This window comes from Eschrichtius robustus, chromosome 13 (genome assembly GCF_028021215.1).
Source record: "Eschrichtius robustus isolate mEscRob2 chromosome 13, mEscRob2.pri, whole genome shotgun sequence".
NCBI lineage: Eukaryota > Metazoa > Chordata > Mammalia > Artiodactyla > Eschrichtiidae > Eschrichtius > Eschrichtius robustus.
The window spans coordinates 74,809,827-74,829,319 of NC_090836.1; the positions used below are offsets into that span (position 1 = coordinate 74,809,827).

The following is a 19,493-nucleotide window of genomic DNA, read 5'->3' on the forward strand; positions in this document are numbered from 1 at the left end:
CCCACCCCATTTCTATAATTGGAAAATATTAATATCTACTCTTCTTTTAAAGCCAACCTAAATTGTTACAACCTCTGTGAAGCTTTCTTTATCCCATGAGCAACAATCATTTAGGTTTTTATTCTCTGTTCCATTGTACCTTGTTCTTATTTCCAATAGACATTCATTTATTCAACATATGTATTTATTGAGCATTTTGTATGTACCAGGTTCTTTTATAGGCACTGGAAACATAGAAATTAGCAAGTTGACAAAAATCACAGCCCTCATAGAGCCTATATTCTAGAGGGCAAGACAGAAACTAACCACCAACAAAATGGTAAGATGTAAAGGGATATAAAATATTATGGAGATAAATGTATTTGGTGGGCTTCCCTGGTGGTGCAGTGGTTAAGAATCTGCCTGCCAATGCAAGGGACAAAGGTTCGAGCCCTGGCCCGGGAAGATCCCACATGCCACAGAGCAACTAAGCCCGTGCACCACAACTACGGAGCCTGTGCTCAAGAGCCCACAAGCCACAACTACTGAGCCCACGTGCCACAACTACTGAAGCCTACGCGCCTAGAGCCTGTGGCTCCACAACAAGAGAAGCCACGACAATGAGAAGCCCACGCACCGCAACGAAGAGTAGCTCCCGCTCACCTCAACTGGAGAAAGCCTGCGCACAGCAACGAAGACCCAACACAGCCAAAAATAAAAAACAAATAAATAAATAAATTTATTTAAAAAAAATTTTAAAGTATTTTGGAGATAAATTATGGATAAATAAATCTTGGAAAATGAGGGTAGAGGGTGCTGGGGAGAGACTGCAATAGGGTGGTCAGGGAAGATCTCACTAAAAAGGTGAAATTTGGGCTTCCCTGGTGGCGCAGTGGTTAAGAATCCTCCTGCCAGTGCAGGGGACACGGGTTCGAGTCCTGGTCTGGGAAGATCCCACATGCCGCGGAGCAACTAAGCCCGTGAGCCACAACTACTGAGCCTGAGCTCTAGATCTCTTGAGCCGCAAGCACTGGGCCTGCGTGCCACAACTACTGAAGCCCGCACACCTACAGACCGTGCTCTGCAACAAGAGAAGCCACTACGATGAGAAGCCTGCGCACCACAACAAAGAGTAGCCCCTGCTCGCCGCAACTAGAGAAAGCCACACACAGCAACGAAGAACTAAAGCAGCCAAAAATAAATAAATAAATTTATTAGGAAAAAAGCAGTGAATTTGAACAAAGATAAGAAAGTAAGTGGATGTCTGGGGGAAAAGTAAGGCAAGAGTATATGTATCATGTTCGATGTCAGTGTGCCACTGAAAAGCAAGTATATCAGTGTAGTAGAACAGGAGTGAGAGAGGTAGAAGAGTGGGCCAAACTGAAAATGGGGGCCAGATCATATAGGATTTGTAAACTATTGCTCTGAATAAAGAGCTTGAGCAGAGAACGGGCAGGCTCTGACTTCTCTTTTTAAGGGCTCATTCTGGTTGCTGGATTGAGAATAGACTTTAGGAAACATTTATCACACTATATGATTATTAGCTGTTTACTGATCTCTGGCATCTCTTCCCCCTTTGATTGAAAAAGCTGCAGCTTGTTTATCTAAATATCTTTGTGACTTACAAGTGTTTGAGAGACTTAATGGGAAATCATATATTTGTTGAATTAGTTTTATTCTCTTCATCAGGCATAAGAAAAATGTATTACCAAGTGCAATCTGAAAAGATTACATTAAGCTTAATTTCAAAGAAGAGCAATGCTAAATTGATGAAAAGCAGTAGAGTGTATGTAGAAAGAAAGAAGTTAAACTTGCACATAGGTAAATAAATATAGGTTACAGTTTTAAAATAAAGAATAGGTTGTCCCTGGATTTTTAAATGAATGAAGATCTCAGAGAGGACAGAATTCTAGCTTAATCAAGTGTGTCACTTACACATCTAAAATGACACTAACTATACTATAATGCTGTATGCCTCCATTAAAATGAAAGTATTGGTGAAACGTTGGAAAGTTAGTCATTTTCCAAATGGCTGAGTAGCAGCAGCATAGACAAATCATCAGATAAGTATCCCATAGTTAAATAAACTTGTTTCCTGCATCTAAATCAAATTATATATTTGAGGCATGTGTGTGACTTCCAAATACAAATTTGCAGCTTCATTGAATTTTCAGACAATTCATAGTTTTCGCCGAACTTATTCCTTTGCTCCGTCATTTGTCTGGTATTTGAAAAGCTGTATTCACAAGTTCAGCTAGAAGATATTTATAAGCCCTATGGTGCCAGGCATTGGCAAAGGTCCTCCCTGGACATGTGCTGAAGGGAACAAGCCACACAACTGCTTCCCTCCCACATAATCCCTCTGGCTCATTGAAATTGGATGACCTTCCTGGGAACTCTTTACTGTGGCCTCTGTGCGTGCCAAAAGCCCAAGAAAGCTTGCTGGGTTGTTCTCATTCAAATACTGAGCTTGCTGGGTTCTCATTCAGGAATCTTTAGACACACTTCCTTCTTGCTCAGTGAAACTGCTAATTGGCACAGGAAACATCCCAGCTTTGTCCATTTTCTGTAGAAGCTGGAAATGCTTCTACCTGACTGTACCGGCAGAATTATGTTTTCAGTGGTATGAATGCCCCAGACATTTCAATGATAACTTTAGGGGTAAAATAATACACATAATGCAGTTGGTTAAACAGTCTCTTATGCCAGAGAATAAGTGGTTACAAACAAAGATCTTCTGAAATTGGGAGCTAAAAGAAAATGGGTGCTTGGGATATAGTTACTTAAATTTGATAAAAACAGTACATAGTGCCTTTCTGTTCTTATGTTCTTTACCCTAACTGGTCCATTTGTACTATTATACGTTGAATCTGTTTGTTACTAGTTACAAGGAAGAGGGACTGTTGTGGTCGGTTTCCAAGGAAAATTTTTCCTTCAGCTCAGAAAAGCATGTTACATTGCCAAGAATGAGGGATACCGTCTCTGTATTTGTCGTTGACCAAGAGCCCATGTCTCCCACATGTATGAAGGAAAAAAACCCTCTCTAATCTGTATTTTTAGGTCTTATCTGCATCTAATGGACTTGTGTAGAGTGACAGGCAAAAAAGAAATAGAATTACTCGGCTGGGTGTTGAAATTGTTGAAATCTTTTTTAGCCAGTCTTGACGTTTTGAATGTTTATTTACGTCAAATTACCAAAAACTACCTTACTTTTTTACATATGCATATGCAAATGTGCGTAAGTATCTCTTTTGAATTCAAGTAGATGCATAAAGGTTTTGTTGAGTCTTTAGAGGGTAATTATGCTCTTTAGCTGTTAGTTTCACGCTTTAGCAGTGATGTTTCTTATCAAGTATATTGATATGTATGATCAAAGTCCATTCAAAAATATCATTAAAAATAAGAGATTATTAATATTTTGCTTTGTGTTTCTAACTGCATAGTGTGAGGTTTTGGAGTATTCACTGAGAGCAAGATAGAATTCATGACATCACTGTCCTTGTGTTAAAAATTTCATAACAGGATAACTAGGTTGCTGGTTGTGTACAGAAAAATCCAGCCGTTACTCATCTTTACTGTACTTCATGTATAAGAAGTTCATTCATGCTGCCCTGTTTCCAGTGTTAGAAGATATTTGATTCATTGAAATTCTATGTGCCCACAATATATCCGGAAATGTGATAAATGGTTGAATGGATAAAAAAGAAGTCTCCTAGAGAACTTTTGTTTAGGTCCTCTTTGAATTGTGATTTCTAATACTTGCCAAGTTGTTTTGTTGGAATTAACTTTTAAAGGATAGTTTCAAAGGGTAATATTCTATGCCTCCCAAATTAAAAATCCATTAGTTTGTGACACAAAACTAAAAACAATTTTCAAGATCATAGTAAGTCAAAGAGGTTAGTGCTGAGAAGGAACAAAATGACAGCTAAAACAGAATCGACAGTTCTAGAAATAGAACCAAAATACACATGGGAGATTTAGTGTGTGGCAAAGCTGTTATTTCAAAGCAGTGGGGAAAGATCAATTATTTAATAGGCAGTGTTGAGACAGCTGGCTAGCCATTTGGATGAAGATCAAGCTGGATCTCTATCCTAGAGGTTAATAAATTCTTGGTAAAATAGTGGTTGAAAATAATAATAATAATAGAAAAACAAACCCTAATAAATTAGAAAAAAAATTGGACACAGTTTTATTTTTTTTCTTTATTTAGGATCATGTAATGGGCAAAATCTGTTTAAACATAAAATATCACCTATAGGCTATAAAGAAAAGGAAATGGCAGAATTGACTACATAAAGATTTAAGGTATCTATGCAGCAAAAAGTATGATAAAAATGTCAAAAGCAAAAAGACAAACTGGGAAAATATTTGCTGAACATATAATCAGAAGGCTAATTTCCTAGATTTACAAAAAATATTCACAGACCAATAAAAAGATAAACCTGAAAGAAAATTTGGCAAAAATATAAACAGAGAGTTCATAGACAAACATAAATGACCAATAATTATTTATGCTACAAATGTGCACTGAAAACCTACATATGCCAGGACTATTCACAGTGCTTGAAATATATCAGAGAACAAAATGGACACAAATTCTAGTGCTTCAGCACATTCTGTCATGAGGAATGGTAGTGGAAAAGACTGTAAATAATACAGCTAATAAATAATTATATAATAGGTCAGCACCAAGGTTCCCAAACTGTATGCCAAAGCATCTCTGTAATCCAGCAAAATGACAGGGACAATGGAGGTTATCTAAATTTTCAAGGGGAACACAGCACCATCTATCAGACAAGGTACACATTACTACAGCTTAAAATTTCATGAGTTCATGCCAACTTTCTTTTAGTGGCATCACATCTTCTTAGAGCCAGCATTTCAGTGGTTGCTACAATAGCAAACTAACACTTAATCAAAAATCAAGGTGCGGGCTTCCCTGGTGGCACAGTGGTTGAGAATCTGCCTGCCAATGCAGGGGACACGGGTTCGAGCCCTGGTCTGGGAAGATCCCACATGCCACGGAGCAACTAGGCCCGTGAGCCACAACTACTGAGCCAGCGCGTCTGGAGCCTGTGCTCCGCAACAAGAGAGGCCGTGAGGGCTTCCCTGGTGGCGCAGTGGTTGAGAATCTGCCTGCCAATGCAGGGGACACGGGTTCGAGCCCTGGTCTGGGAAGATCCCACATGCCGCGGAGCAACTGGGCCCGTGAGCCACAGCTACTGAGCCGGCGCGACTGGAGCCTGTGCTCCGCAACAAGAGAGGCCACGATAGTGAGAGGCCCGCGCACCGCGATGAAGAGTGGCCCCCGCTTGCCGCAACTAGAGAAGGCCCTAGCACAGAAACGAAGACCCAACATAACAATCAATCAATCAATCAATAAATCTTTAAAAAAAAAAAAAAAGAGAGGCCATGATAGCGAGAGGCCCGCACACCGCAATGAAGAGTGGCCCCCGCTTGCCGCAACTAGAGAAAGCCCTCGCCCAGAAACGAAGACCCAACACAGCCAAAAATAAAAAAAAAATTAAAAAAAAAAAAAATCAAGGTGCATCAGGAAATGAGGGTGGTGTTGTCCATTATGTTTCCAAGCACTGACAAACCATTCAAGGCCCAACAGGCACACACATCACATTAGTAAGTAAGAATAGTTAATTAAGAACAAAATATAAATATTATTTTCCTTTAACTTATGTCTATTACTTTTTCAAATGGCTATTAAGTTGTTTGGACTTAACTATTTAATAAATGGAATTGTTAGCTATTTCTTTTGGCTAGAGGGACTGTGAAAAAAATTATTAAGAGACTAAGGGCACCATGAACTGATAAAGTTTGGGAACCTCTTTGTTGGAGGGTGATAAGTGCTATGAAAAAAATGCAGAACACAATAATTGGCCTGAGCGCTGGCGGTAGAAAGGGGGAAGATTGCTATTTGAAATAGGGCTGATAGTTTGGCCTTCGCTGAGACATTTGGGCAAAGCCTAGAAGAGGTGAAGGAGTGAGCCACTGGAATCGGTACCTGAAGGGAGACTGTTCCAAGCCGAGGGCACAGCCAGTGCAAAAGCCCCAAGATGGGAATGTGCTAGAAACGTCGGAGGAGTTCAATATAGCTAGAGCAGAGTGGGCCAGATGCAAAGTGGTAGGAGGTAAGGTCAAGTAAAGGTCAAGGAGGAAAGTTACAGGGGCCGTTAAAGAACTTTGCTCTGAGAGAAATACAGAATCATTGCATTTTAAAATAAGTTTTAAATGTACTTATATTCCAAAAGGAATGAATAGTTTAGTGAAAAAACACTTACATTTGACTCTTTTGATATTTTAATAAGCTCTACAGCTGTTAAAGTTGAGATATAGAAAGTTTGAACCACTATTGTATATATTTCAATATTCACTTTTTTAAGTTAATAAATGTATCTACTTAGCTTTGTACCTTAGAAGGGAATCATTTAATGACATCATTGTTTAAAATGTAAAGCTGTCCTTGAGAGTATTACAGGCTACAAATCCTTCTTTCCCCACCCCATTTTCTCCTACAAAAGAAATCCTTCCAGTAAGTAGTTAAGCACAGCAGTGCCCAATTTTCTATTTAAAAACAATTGTGCATAAAGAGTAGAAGATAATTTATTTTACAGTAGTTTTCACCATCAAATATCTAAAGAGAGTGAGTTATTTTTAAACAGCAGTCTTTCAGGTTACATTATGTTCTGAAAGCTTTTAGAGGGAGTGTTATGCTGACACACTTGAAAATATTTTAGATGACAAATATTTTACATTATATGAATATTACATGATTATGTTTAATTATACACATGATTTCCTTTTTCCTGAGATTAAAATCCTAGAGAGTCTTTATGACCCAATGTAAGTACCACACTTGAGTGAGTTCATCTCAGAATGAGAATTATTAGGGTTACTTACAGACAAATAGGTACTAAAATCACTGTTCATATATAAAAAAGAGCAATATACCTTTAGATGTACTTAAATCACAGCCAAATTGTTATTAGTATAAAATTTATCCTGTTGGATAAATAATTTTTAACTGTAGCAAAAATACTAGTCATAGAATAATTTTCAATTAATAGAAGTATAAACCTAGGGTATAATTTTAATATTTCCAAGACTTTATTTGGATAATAGAAACAACGAACTCCTTTTAAAAACATCAAGTTAAGCGGGTTTTTTTTTTTTTTTTTTTAATTTTTTAATTTATTATTTATTTATTATTTTTATTTTTGGCTGTGTTGGGTCTTCGTTTCTGTGTGAGGGCTTTCTCCAGTTGCGGCAAGTGGGGGCCACTCTTCATCGCGGTAAGCGGGGGTTTTTGTATTTTTTCTTTAGTTTTTGTTTCTGTGGTAAGATCAGAAGTTCAGTTTTGGACCTTAACTTTGAGATTACACTCAGATATCCAAGAGATGGATCTGGGCTGGATACATTAATTGGGTGTATTTGCTATATCTGTGTTACTTAAAGAAAGTAGATTGAATGAGATCATCAAGAAATGCGTGTATTCTGACCGAAGAGGGCCAAGGACTGAGCCATGGAGCACTCCAGCACTGACAGGACCGGAAGAAGATGACGAAGGAAGAGAAGGAGAAGGAGTGAATAGGAAAGAAGACAAAATAAGACTGAAAATACGTACCAGGGAATCTACAGCAAATGAGGATTCTGAACTGACCAATGGAATTCATTGAATAGAAATCTTGGTAAGAACAGTTTCACTGGAGCAATGGAAATGAAAATCTGGGTTTAACAAAGAATGGAGGATTTCTACTCTAGTAATCCTATCGGTAAATTGGATCAACCCTCCAGATAAGGCAAACAAACTAGACAAAATAGTAAAAAAACAACCAACCAACCAAACAAACAAAAAAAAACCAAAAAACTTTTCCAGGGGACTGGTGAACTAAAAAAGAAAACTCAGAGAGATATGCATTCAGGAGTGCCTTTTTCTCAGAGCTATCTACTGATAATGGAACTGCCAGCTAAAAGATTAAGAAGCAAAGTAGAACTCACAACAAATTCTCAGGGCTGGTGGACAAACATTGGACTCAGGGCTTGCCAGGGAGTATGAACCCTGGTTTTAAAAAAAAAATCCCGGACATTGAGTTGGGATCCTGAAGATGATGGAGTGAATAGAAATAGATGGACCCTCCCAGGGATCCAAATTTAGTTTCAGAAGATCTCAGTTTCTCATTAAATTAAGGCCATCAGTGGGAAGGGGGCTGACTTTGCCCCTCAGCGGGTATTTGGCCATATCTGAGACATCTAGTGAGTAGAGATCACAGATGCTGCTAAACATCCTAAAATACAACACAAAAGTATACAGTTAATGGCAACAGTGCTGAGTCGAGAAACTCTGGATTAAGGTGATCTGGAGTTGCTAGTGCCCCTAGCTGCCTCTGGACACTAATAAAATGTTCTTGGGATGAAAATAATGCTATTCTGGGACTCAGGCTATATGTACAATTGGTTGTATACAATGTCTAGTGAGAAGTCAGAAATAATCAGGTACATGAGGAGGTAAGACAATGAGATCATAATTAAAAGGAACGTGTATGCAGACACAAAATGAAATTACCTCATGAATTTTTTATTTTTAACTTTTTCATTATGGAACATTTCAAACATACACAAAAATAGAAAAAGTAGACATGAAAGAAAAATGAACACATGTATTTGTCATCCAGGAATAACAATAAACATTAATTCATAAATACTCTTGTCTCATCCATCTCCAGCAACACTGAATTATTCTAAGAAATTTTCATAACATTTCAATTTTATGTATTCCAGCATATATCTCTCAAAGATAAAGAGTATTTTTTTAAATATATGTTATGGACTAAATGTTTGTGTCCCTGCCCAAATTCATGTGTTGAAGCACCAACCTTCAACGTGATGGTATTTGAAGATCTGGCCTTTGGGAGGTGTTTAGGGTTGGATGAGGCCACGAGAGCGGGGATTCATGATGGGATTATTGCCCTGAGAAGAAGAGACATCAGAGAGCTTGTTCCCACTCTGTCTTTCCCCCCATGCGCTTGCACGCGCGCACACACACACACACAAAGAGGTTATGTGAACATACAGCAAGATGGCAGCTGTCTTCAAGCCAGAAAAAGAGCCTTCTCCAGAATCCAACCATGCTGGCACCCTGATCTCAGACTTCCAGCCTCCAGAAATGTGAGAAAATAAACTTCTGTCACTTAAGCCACACAGTCTATGGAATTTTGTTATGGCAACCGAAGCTGAAGAATCCAATATGTAACAATAGCACCATTAACACTCCTTAAGACAAAAAAAAAACCTTTTAATATAACTCATTATCCAGCAAGAGTTTTAATTTCCTGAATTGCTTCATAAACTGTTTCTAGTTGGATTGTGAGAATTAGGACCCAAACGTTGTTCTCAAGACAAATCTACAAAACAAACATTCAGAAAAGTTTAGCTTCTTGCTTTTTCCTTCCAGAGGAGGCAGTTATCTCCTTCTCCCACAGGTAATTATTTAATTTGTTTTATGATTTAACATTCTATATTTTAAATATAAGCAAAGATACAATTATATTCATAATACCTTCCCATTTCTAAGATAAATAATAGTATATTTATATTTTCTTTAACTGCTTTTGATGTGATACATTTTTTTGTTACAGTTTGCTTCTTAACCTCATAGTAATTTAAATTTATTTCTTCAATCATCTTTATGGACTTCGTTTCACATCTATTTAAGTAGTTTTTCAATTGTTTAATAAATAAATACAAAAATGACAGAAAGGGATCCTTTGTATCTATTTTACATGTTTGAATCAGGAGTTTATAATTTCTCAATTGTTTTTATGAACCATTCCAAAATATCTTTCCAAGTTGGAGTTAAATGATGTGTCTGAATTTTATCAATTTCTTTCTTCTCATGTGTTTTGACTTTTTGTTTTGAATCTTTAAAAAATATATGTTAGAAGTCTTTAAAATGTCATTATGTCCCAACAGCCTTACACTGGGGAGGACATCTTGTTACACAAAAACACATTAGAAGGTCCAAGTTTTCATGTGTTTAAAATACTCTATCTAAACAAGAGGACCCTGAAAAGAAAAAATATTAATAGTTGCAAAATACCAAAGTAATCAGCAATTTTAGGTACTGTGTAAACTGCTTTTACTCTGATGAGATTAAGGGAATGAATTGAACAGGATACATACTCTATGTTCTTACATGTGCTTTTTAAAAAATCCTTGCAGCTGCTCTGTAAAAGACACTGTTAAGTGAATGATAAGACAAGCCACAGACTGGTAGAAAATATGCACAGCAACACATATTTGACAGAGGTCTTGCATCTAAAATACGCAAAGAAGTCTTAAAATTCAACAATAAGAAAATAACCCAATTTTAAAATGGACAAAAGATTTGAACAGACATCTCACCAAAGAAGATATACAGATGGCAAATAAGCATATGAAAAGATGCTCATTTGTCATCAGGGAACTGCAAATTAAAACAACAATAATATGCAATTACCTACCGATTAGGATAGCTAAAAACAAAAAACAAAAACTGACAGTAACAATGGCTGGCAAGGCTGTGGAGCATCAGGACCTCTCGCTCACAGCTGCTGGGAATGCTGAATGGTGCAGCCACTTTAGAAGACAGTTTGCATTTTCTCACAAACCTCAACAGTCTTACCATACAGTCCAGCAATTGTACTCCTTAATATTTACCCAACTGATTTGAAAAGTGATGTCCACAAAAAATTGAATGTTTATAGCTGCTTTATTCATACTCACCAAAAACTGGAAACAACTGAGATGTCCTTAATAGGTGAATGGATAAACAAACTGTAATACATTCATACAATGGAATATTATTCAGTGACAAAAAGAAATGAGCTGTCAAGCCATGAAAGACATAGATGAATCTTCAATGCATATTGCTAATTAAAAGAAGCCAGCCTGAAAAGGCTACATATTGTAGGATTTCAATTATATGACATTCTGGAAAAAGTAAAAACTATAAAGACAATTAAAAATCAGTGGTTTCCAGAGGTACAGGGGGAGGGGAAGGAAGACTGACTATGTAAAGCACAAGGGATTTTTTAGGGCAATGAAACAATTCTGTATAATAATATAATGTTGGATATACAATGCTATGCATTTGTCATTGTCCTCACATACAGATTTTCTGGTTCTATAAACATGGCAATTTTGTTAAATTCTATTGTGTTTCCTCACCATTAAGAGAAAAAGAAAGTATGGTTTGTTTATAAATGTATACTCTGCCTTACTGAGTATTTTCTGGTAAGGAAAGCTACTGTTTTGGTGAGGCATTAATAAATCCTGATTCTTCCATTTACAATTTACAGGTGACTGTGATGATTGTGAGAATTTTCCAAAAACTGGCTTCTGGTTCCATTCATTTTAAACCTTGTTTCTCCTCCTTCACCCACATACTTCTGGGGCCAGGTCCATAGGACACATTCGCCAGGGCATCATGACACAGCCTCTGACCACACACCTTTGGGTCATGATGCCCTAGTGAATTGGCACAGTGGTCAGTGGGAGAGTTGCTGGAAGCCATTGCCACACAGAACATCTACTAATACCTAAAAGATAAATGGAATAAAGATAAATGGATATATTTCTATGTGAATATATTGCTAGGCCCCCTGCTATGACTTATAAAAGACCTATGTAAGTGAGGACCAAGCATTTAAGCTTCTCCAGCTTCACAGAAAATCAGCTTCCGGGTGCTAGGAGTCTTTGGAAGTTCTCTTTAATTTTTTTCACTTTTCAAGGTAAAATAGCAATCGGGATTGCTAACAGTGAGAATGGGGAATGAGGTGGGTGGTTTGGGAGAGAAAATAATATATGAAATAGCTATGAGAATGGAAATAGACTAGGGAAATATAATTATTGAGCAGCATTAGGACCCACCTGAAGTTCATGGGAAGGAATTTATAGAGAAACCAGTAGGCAGGATGGTATGCTGTACTGCAGCCATGTTTAGCCACACAAGTATAGACAAAGAGTGGGTGGAGAACTGGATTTGAGCAGGGGCATCATTTACCAAGCAAATATTAGGAAGTGAGGGGGATCAAGAGAGAGGAAGCTGTAGGCAATAGAATGATTCTAATGCTGGATATGAATTTTAACCTGCATAAGGAGAGGGGAGGGGATATCAGAGGTTGACAGTTAGTGGATAATGGTAGAATCAATAGATTGACAGGCCTTGTGGATCAAAGGATCGTTGGAATTGAATCCATGAGGGGGTAAACTGGAAAGATACAAAGTGATGGCAAGAAATGGGATGCATGGTATTGAGATATGGATGAGTTGCTGTTATTGGAAGCGACAAAGCCTACAGGGTGACCATCAGACTAAGTGGCTAGGGTGGTGTTGAGGACTGGCTCACTAAGAGAGACATTTCAAGGACCAGAAAGGACAGGGTGTTGAAAGGATCATTTATATGTGTATCAAAATCCCAAGAAATAAGACAGGAGTACAGATGAGTTGAGTGACAGTGAACTAGGTGCTCATACCATCAAGAAATGAAGGAGAAGAACCTGAGAGTTAGTACATGAAAGCAGCAGTGAATAGCAGTGGGTATGTAATATGATAACATGAGATTCAAATCTGGGAGGGATTAGGGAGTGATGACCCAGAAGCAGCAATGAGAACCAGAGAACTCACTGCCAGACACAGTGACAGTTATGGAGGAAACACAGCCACCAACTGAGAGGGCTGAAGAGGCAGATATATACTCAAAAGAGAGCCTCATTTTCATTTTGAAGGAAAAGTTCTGAAAGTACATTGGATTTTGCTAAGTATGGACTGGAATTCCAAAAGGCACACATTATAGTACAATTTCAATGTCCATCTATAATTTCTTGGCTATGGTAGTGGATAAAGGTTTATCTGGGCTGATGCAGAGTGTTACACATTCTTCTAATAAACGGGAAAAGTAAGGTTAGAGAATAGCATTGCATAAATATGTATGTACACATAGTTTTTCTGAGGGTTAACAAGAAGTAGCTGTTTTCCTCTGGAGGAACGAACTTTAATGTTGGAGGGAGAATTTTACCTTTATTTTATACTCTGCTGTAGTACAATATTGCAATGCATGATGATGTGAGACAAAATATGAATACTTATTGGGTCTTTGATATTAAGGAATTATTTTTAATTTTTCTTAGGTGTGACAAAGGTATTGATTATGTTTTAAAATTTGTAATTTAGAGATACACATATAAATATTTACAGATCAAATATTTGTAGGTATTAGCCTAAAAATAATATGAAAGGGGTGGTGGGTAAGGGGTATAATAGGTGACTTAGATAAAATAAGATCATTCAGCAGTTAAGTAAGATTGAAGCTAGGTTATGGTTACATGGAAGTTCATTACACTACTCTACTTTTGCATATATTTCAAATTGTCCATGATAAAAAGTTTTAGGAAATAACTTTTAACTTATTGAACATTGCAATACGTAATATCTATTCAGATCAAATTTTGTTTCAATTCCATGCTTTATTATTGCATTAAATTTGGGGAATGCAATGATATAAGTCTTCATGGTCCTAGTCCTCATGTTGTTTATAACTTAAAGGGGAAAACAAACAATTAGCAACCCCCTGCCCCCCCCAAAAAATTATGAGATGTGGCGAGGAGGGCCTTATAAACCATGTTGAGTTTGGGTTTGGTCCTGAAAAATAATGAGAAGCCATTTCAGTGTTTTAATCAGAGAAAAGTATTATCAGTTGTCTCCATATTATTCACTCTAACATGAGGAACTGATTGAAAAAGGGCTAAATAGTTGAGGAGTGCGATCAGTTACAAGGCTATTATCGTCTAGGCTTATGTTGATGGAAGTTTGTAATATAAAGCATGAGCAGAGGAGGAAAAGTCAGCAAAGAAACTGAAAAGAAATGGTGGGTGAATAAGTGTGATGTCATAAAGCTAGAGGATGTGGTCTCAGGAGTCCAATACCAACCAGGGGTTAGGTAGGATGATTATTTATTGCCTAAACCACGTAAGCCATAATGGTGTATGATCTTGCCATTCCATCCCCCTTCTCAGAAACACGCAATGGCTTCCCATGGCGCCTAAGAACAATCTGCCCTCCTTGTGGCATTCAAGGCTCTGGTCTCATCTCACTGTGTATCTCTTTATGCACTGTATGCTCAGGACACACGGGTTGGATTTGATGGGATAAGTTGAGAAATTTTAAAACTTCTTGCTTTGGAAAACACTGCCCAGGCTGGGCATAATTATCCTTCTTTATCAAAATTTCTCATCCTTGTAAATCTTAGCCCAAACACCAACTCCCCCATTATCATCCCTAGTCTATCCATTTCTTCTTCCTGTGTGCCCCAAGTACATTAACTAGACCGCAGTTTTGCACTTAGGTAATTACTTCACTGTGGCTTTATGCAGTTGACAGTGGTTTTCCTATCTTCTCCCCAACTAAGTTAGAAACCTCTTGAGATCCAATAATGTATTAATTCAACTTTACCTTCTTTGATTACCTTACCTATCTTCCTTGATTACTTAACCAATACATATTTATTGGAATAAAATGATTTATCTCCTTTTGTGCATATTACAACAAAATCTAGAGTAATGATAATGTTTCCACAGAAAAATTTGAGTTTAGCTTAAATGCTCAACCATGTTATGAACATGTGTGATAACTTTAAGATAATGACAGGGCAAATTTGAGTGCATAAAATTCTTTATTTAGAACAATAAAGTATGTGTATATATAATGTAATTTCAAATTCAAACCTGTATAAAAAAGGGTCAGGACATAAACCTATTTTAAAAAGTACACATACAGTACATACACATACACATCACATTTTACAACCTTTTTTATTTAATTAAACTTCAGTCATAATAAAACTATAGAATAATGTTGACATACATTTACATTACAATATGCAAACTCCAATCTATGACTGAACTAGCAATATATCTGTGCATCCATCTAAATGTCTGAATACTTTAAGTCCATTGATTTAAAAAATAGTGGCAAGTGGACACTATAATCACACATTAATCCTTAGAATATAGGAGAATAGGGTATTTTGATTGGAAATTTTTATTTAGTGAGTCATAGCTCAGAAATCAAGTAACTGAAAATACTATGGTTTTTAGTTTAAACAATTTTATTTTAAAAAACAACATAATTAAGATGTAATTGGAGACGGCGGTTATAAATACATATACAATGCTTAGGAAACATTTTAGGATCAAGAATATCCATTTTAATATGGATTATTTCAAAACAGTATCTTGTTAGGAAATGAAAGAACCATTATTTTATCTTTACAGACAAAGGCATTTCCAGCAACACCATAAACTGTGTGATCAAACACCACAAATAAAGTGGTTGGAATTTCAATCTGAATGTTTATATTTTAATGCCAATTTCAGAATAATACTGTTTCAAAACAAGCTGGCTTTCTTTAAAATTCTTATCCCATTTTCCAATTCAACTGAAATATATTCCAACTGAAATATAATTTATGGTTTACCCATCTCCAAATGGATTCTAAAGTATCTTTTTGCACTTAACAACTTTATAAGCATCTTACATTTTCTGCTCTTAGCTTTTAAGAAAATGAGAGCATTTAAATGCTTAATTTGGTATACTTCCAAATGTTACACACATCTTATCTTTTCCTGGGTAAAATGTACTCTTGGTTTTCATTCGTCAGAGGTGATCCAAAAATGTTTACTTAAGCAAAGGAAAAACCCATCTCTTGTGTAAGTGGTTATCCGACTCACCCTACAGGAGACTGATTTTCACTTTTACGAATGGACCCTATTTACATTACAAACAAGAACAGCCATAGCTTTTTATGTTCAAATTGCTTATTCACAGAGATCAGAGTTGGATATTTTATATGTGATAGTTTCAGCTCTATTTTATCATCTTTGTCAGTCACATATCAATAGGTTTCTCTCATACCTATGGTATGACCTGACTTCACCATATAGATAAATAAAAATTGAGAGCCAAAGAAGGGCAGTGATTTACCAATACCTGTTAATGGCAGAGTGGAAGCTCCTGACAATTTTTCCTAACATCCATCCCACTATGTCAAACTGCCTTCTTGAAAAATATATTTCTTAGTTAAATTAGAATATGTAGGGAATGGCTAAAAGCCCCATACTGGAATTACATTTTGAAACCAGAACCTAGCTTCAGAAAAACATTAAGAAATATCCATGAATTCTGAATGGATTTTTCTATTAATTTAAAACTTCATTTGTATTAGAATACCAAAATATGCCACAAAGTTTCTCCAAAGTACTTTAATTCTTACTAAAAGCAGATATTTCATTGTGAACATACTTTATCATACATTGTCATTTTTCACATAGTTAATCCTTTTCAAAGAGAATAGGGTACTTGTTCTATTAAAGTATTGAAAAAAATAACTTGTTTCTGACTCATTAGAAACTGGCTGTGTGGTAAGCACATCAGATTATAATACAAAATCCAGCAACGCTTTGATATCACAGGGCAGGCACCGTTTATCAGTGCCAGTTTCTCTATAGATTTGGGTTCTACCACAGAGGTACAAAGCTTAATTATACTTTATACTAAAGTATAATTTAGAATCTGCAGACTTCTGAAACCAGTTTAAAAGACAATTTTGAAACATTACAAAAGAGAACTATCAGATACATGGCACCAATTTAAAAGGTGATTTTACAGTTTAAGATGTCAGTTGTGAGTTTTCCATGATTTATAAAGGATGTTCAGAACACATATTGGATAAAATAAAGCAAAGACATATATGTATATATATATTTTAATCTCCAAGTAGATATGACAGTTCATTCCCAAGCAACTACCAACCAAAGTAATGTTCAGCATTTTTCTATTGTTCGTGTATTTTACTGAATTTTAGTGTTTTAAAAATTGGTAATCCACACAACTCTCAATGAACCAATACATTTAATTAGGCAGAATACATCTCCCTTCGCCTACCATGCCAGATTTCATAACTTGCTGAATTTGTTTACTTAACTCTATCGATTAGGACCATGTCCTTGTGTGTTAAAACCCAGCTACCAGCTTTGAGAACAAAAGTACATCTATTATACTCTAAAGCTCATTAAGCAGCATTTTTACATACTTACAAAAACTGAACCCATTGCTGAAACAAACTATTAGATTGAGAAGTATCAATCTTCTCAATCGACACATGACCTACACACATACTCATGTTAATCTATGTCTATTTTCTTCAAAACAATCAATATCACACACTGAGACAGGTCCTTTCAGCCATTAAATTGATCTCTGGTTTTATTATATATAATCAGTTGTACCATGGGATATTTGAGGGACTGAATAAATTAATGCAGCTTCCCAAAGCATCTGGGTTGTATCTTAGAGACATGACTAGTGTTTGAGGAACCACAGCACTTTAGAGAAGGGATCGTAGAAATCATCTGAGCTCTTTGGTATAAAAAAGAGCAAAGGCCACTTACTAGAGTTGTATTTGAATTAGCTTTGAACATAAGCTAAAATCCAACTCTACTAGAAATTCTTGGACTTTTGAAAACAAAGGAAAGATAGCAGTTTTTCATGCCCTTCTCTATCACTGCATTGAAAATAGTCATGTGATGGTGATAGACATGGCAACGATGCTATCACAAGGATCAAGTTAGAATGGAAAGCTTTGGATTCCTTTATGTGTACGTTTGTGATATATTAAAAGAATCTTGATCAAAATAAGCCAAAAGAAATCATTCTTTGACCTTAGTCAGATGTTCCTTTGAAATAAAAAAAAATTGGCAAGGGAAGTTCACTTAATGTCTTACAAGTTCTGGTTTAAAAATGCAATGTCCATCTTGGGAATTCCTGTCAAGTTCACTCAATATGACAAAAACGCTGTCGCATATTTTAATAGCAAACTGACATGCGTAACTACATAAAGCTTTCTTTTTATTTTTAATTCATAAACCTTAATGAATACAGAGTGCCTGATTTTAAATAATGGATCCTTTAAACAGATAATGGTGATTATACTATAAATAACTAAAGTTTCCTGATTCCCTGCATTCTTGAAAAAGCCAAGTCACCTAGTTTTCAACACCCATATTAGCATGTGAGTGTGGTTGTCTAACCATAGATACTAAATATCATAATTTATATTTACTCTCTCCCACAGCAGAAATTGAAAATGCGGCCTCCATACATTCAGTGATTTCTCCTAAGTCCCTTTACGTAACTCTGTAATAGTTTTAGAATAGAAACATGTCGTAATATAATTTGCAAGCACAATTTGTACACGCCATAGTGGTCAAGGGCAAAGGCTGACTTCACCAGGGGTGCCAGATGCCCTCCTCGGCAGACTGTTCTGCTGGAGTGTCCACAGCTTCTTCGTGTGATGACTCTTTCGGAGTCTCTCCTCTGCAAAGGCATCACTGCTGTAATTCAGTACTGGCTGCCCTGCATGACTAAAGTCAGACAACCATGTCCATTTGTCTAGTGGGACACGGTTGAGCACACTCTGTGTCAGAAAGAGACCAAGCTCAGACCCATATCATTCATTGATCAGCAGCTGTAAGACTGACCTGTGCCTACTCCCACCCTCTTTTCCCACTGCTTTCTAAATGAACAGTGGCTGATGCTATTGAGTTTTTGTTTTTTGAATTTTTTCTAGATCCCTTTGGTAAAAATGATGACCCCCCACTATCCAGGCTGAAATCTACTTGCAGAGACCAAGATAACTATGAACTGCAGGTTGTAACTGTAAAGTAAAGCTATGTGGTTTTTCAACAATTAGACGTTTCTGGAGGCATGCAAAACGGTATGTGCAGTCTGGGACACGTGCTTTCTCTCCCAACATCAGCTGCAAGTTCTAATTGAGACCACAAATCCCCCAGGTCCTTAAAATAGAGTCCTGCTCCGTGCAAGTTCTTCTTTACAGATGATTACTTCAGTGCCAGTTTCACAGTAAAACACTTTGTTCCAATTTCTGAATCATCCACATAGTCATGGGTAGCAAGAACAGATAAAGATGCGGTCTGTCACTCCAGACAGAATAGGAATTTGTTTAAAGCTGCTTCATTTATGAAGCAAACGTGAACTGTTACCCACCTAGAGAAGAAAAAAGAGAGATTATAGCATATCTGCTTTCTGCCTTCTTTTCATTCTCAGTAGCTGAATTCATATGACTACAGAATGAGTAATAGGTTTACAATGTATGCTTCACTTACACAGCCTAAAATAACTTGACAAATGTTTCCTAGATGCAGTGATCAGTCACTCGCTGATCTCCCTAGTAACATTTCACATAATCTGAAATGACCTTACTGTTTACTGAGTGTCTCTTCCCATTAGAATGTAAGCCCCATGAGGACATAGAGCTTTTGTTTATCTTTTTCACTGCTGTACTCCAACACCTAGAACAGTGCCTGGTACAAAATAGATATGGGTGTCCCTGCTTTTTCAAAGTTCCCTTTATACCACTTTGCTTTTACAAAAGACCTACTTTAGTACCT

The 19,493-nt window shown here is 36.7% G+C and overlaps 1 protein-coding gene across 2 annotated transcripts in view; it reads right to left on the reverse strand.

The window, feature by feature from the left end:
* Positions 1 to 14,756: 14,756 nt before the first annotated feature.
* The window catches only part of KITLG (KIT ligand), a 93,513-nt gene continuing 88,776 nt past the window's right edge, over positions 14,757 to 19,493 (reverse strand). For both annotated transcript variants that reach the window (XM_068560073.1, XM_068560072.1), the window contains one exon: positions 14,757 to 19,089. The gene's annotated coding sequence lies outside the window, so the exon portion shown is untranslated. The remainder of the gene's footprint in view (positions 19,090 to 19,493) is intronic.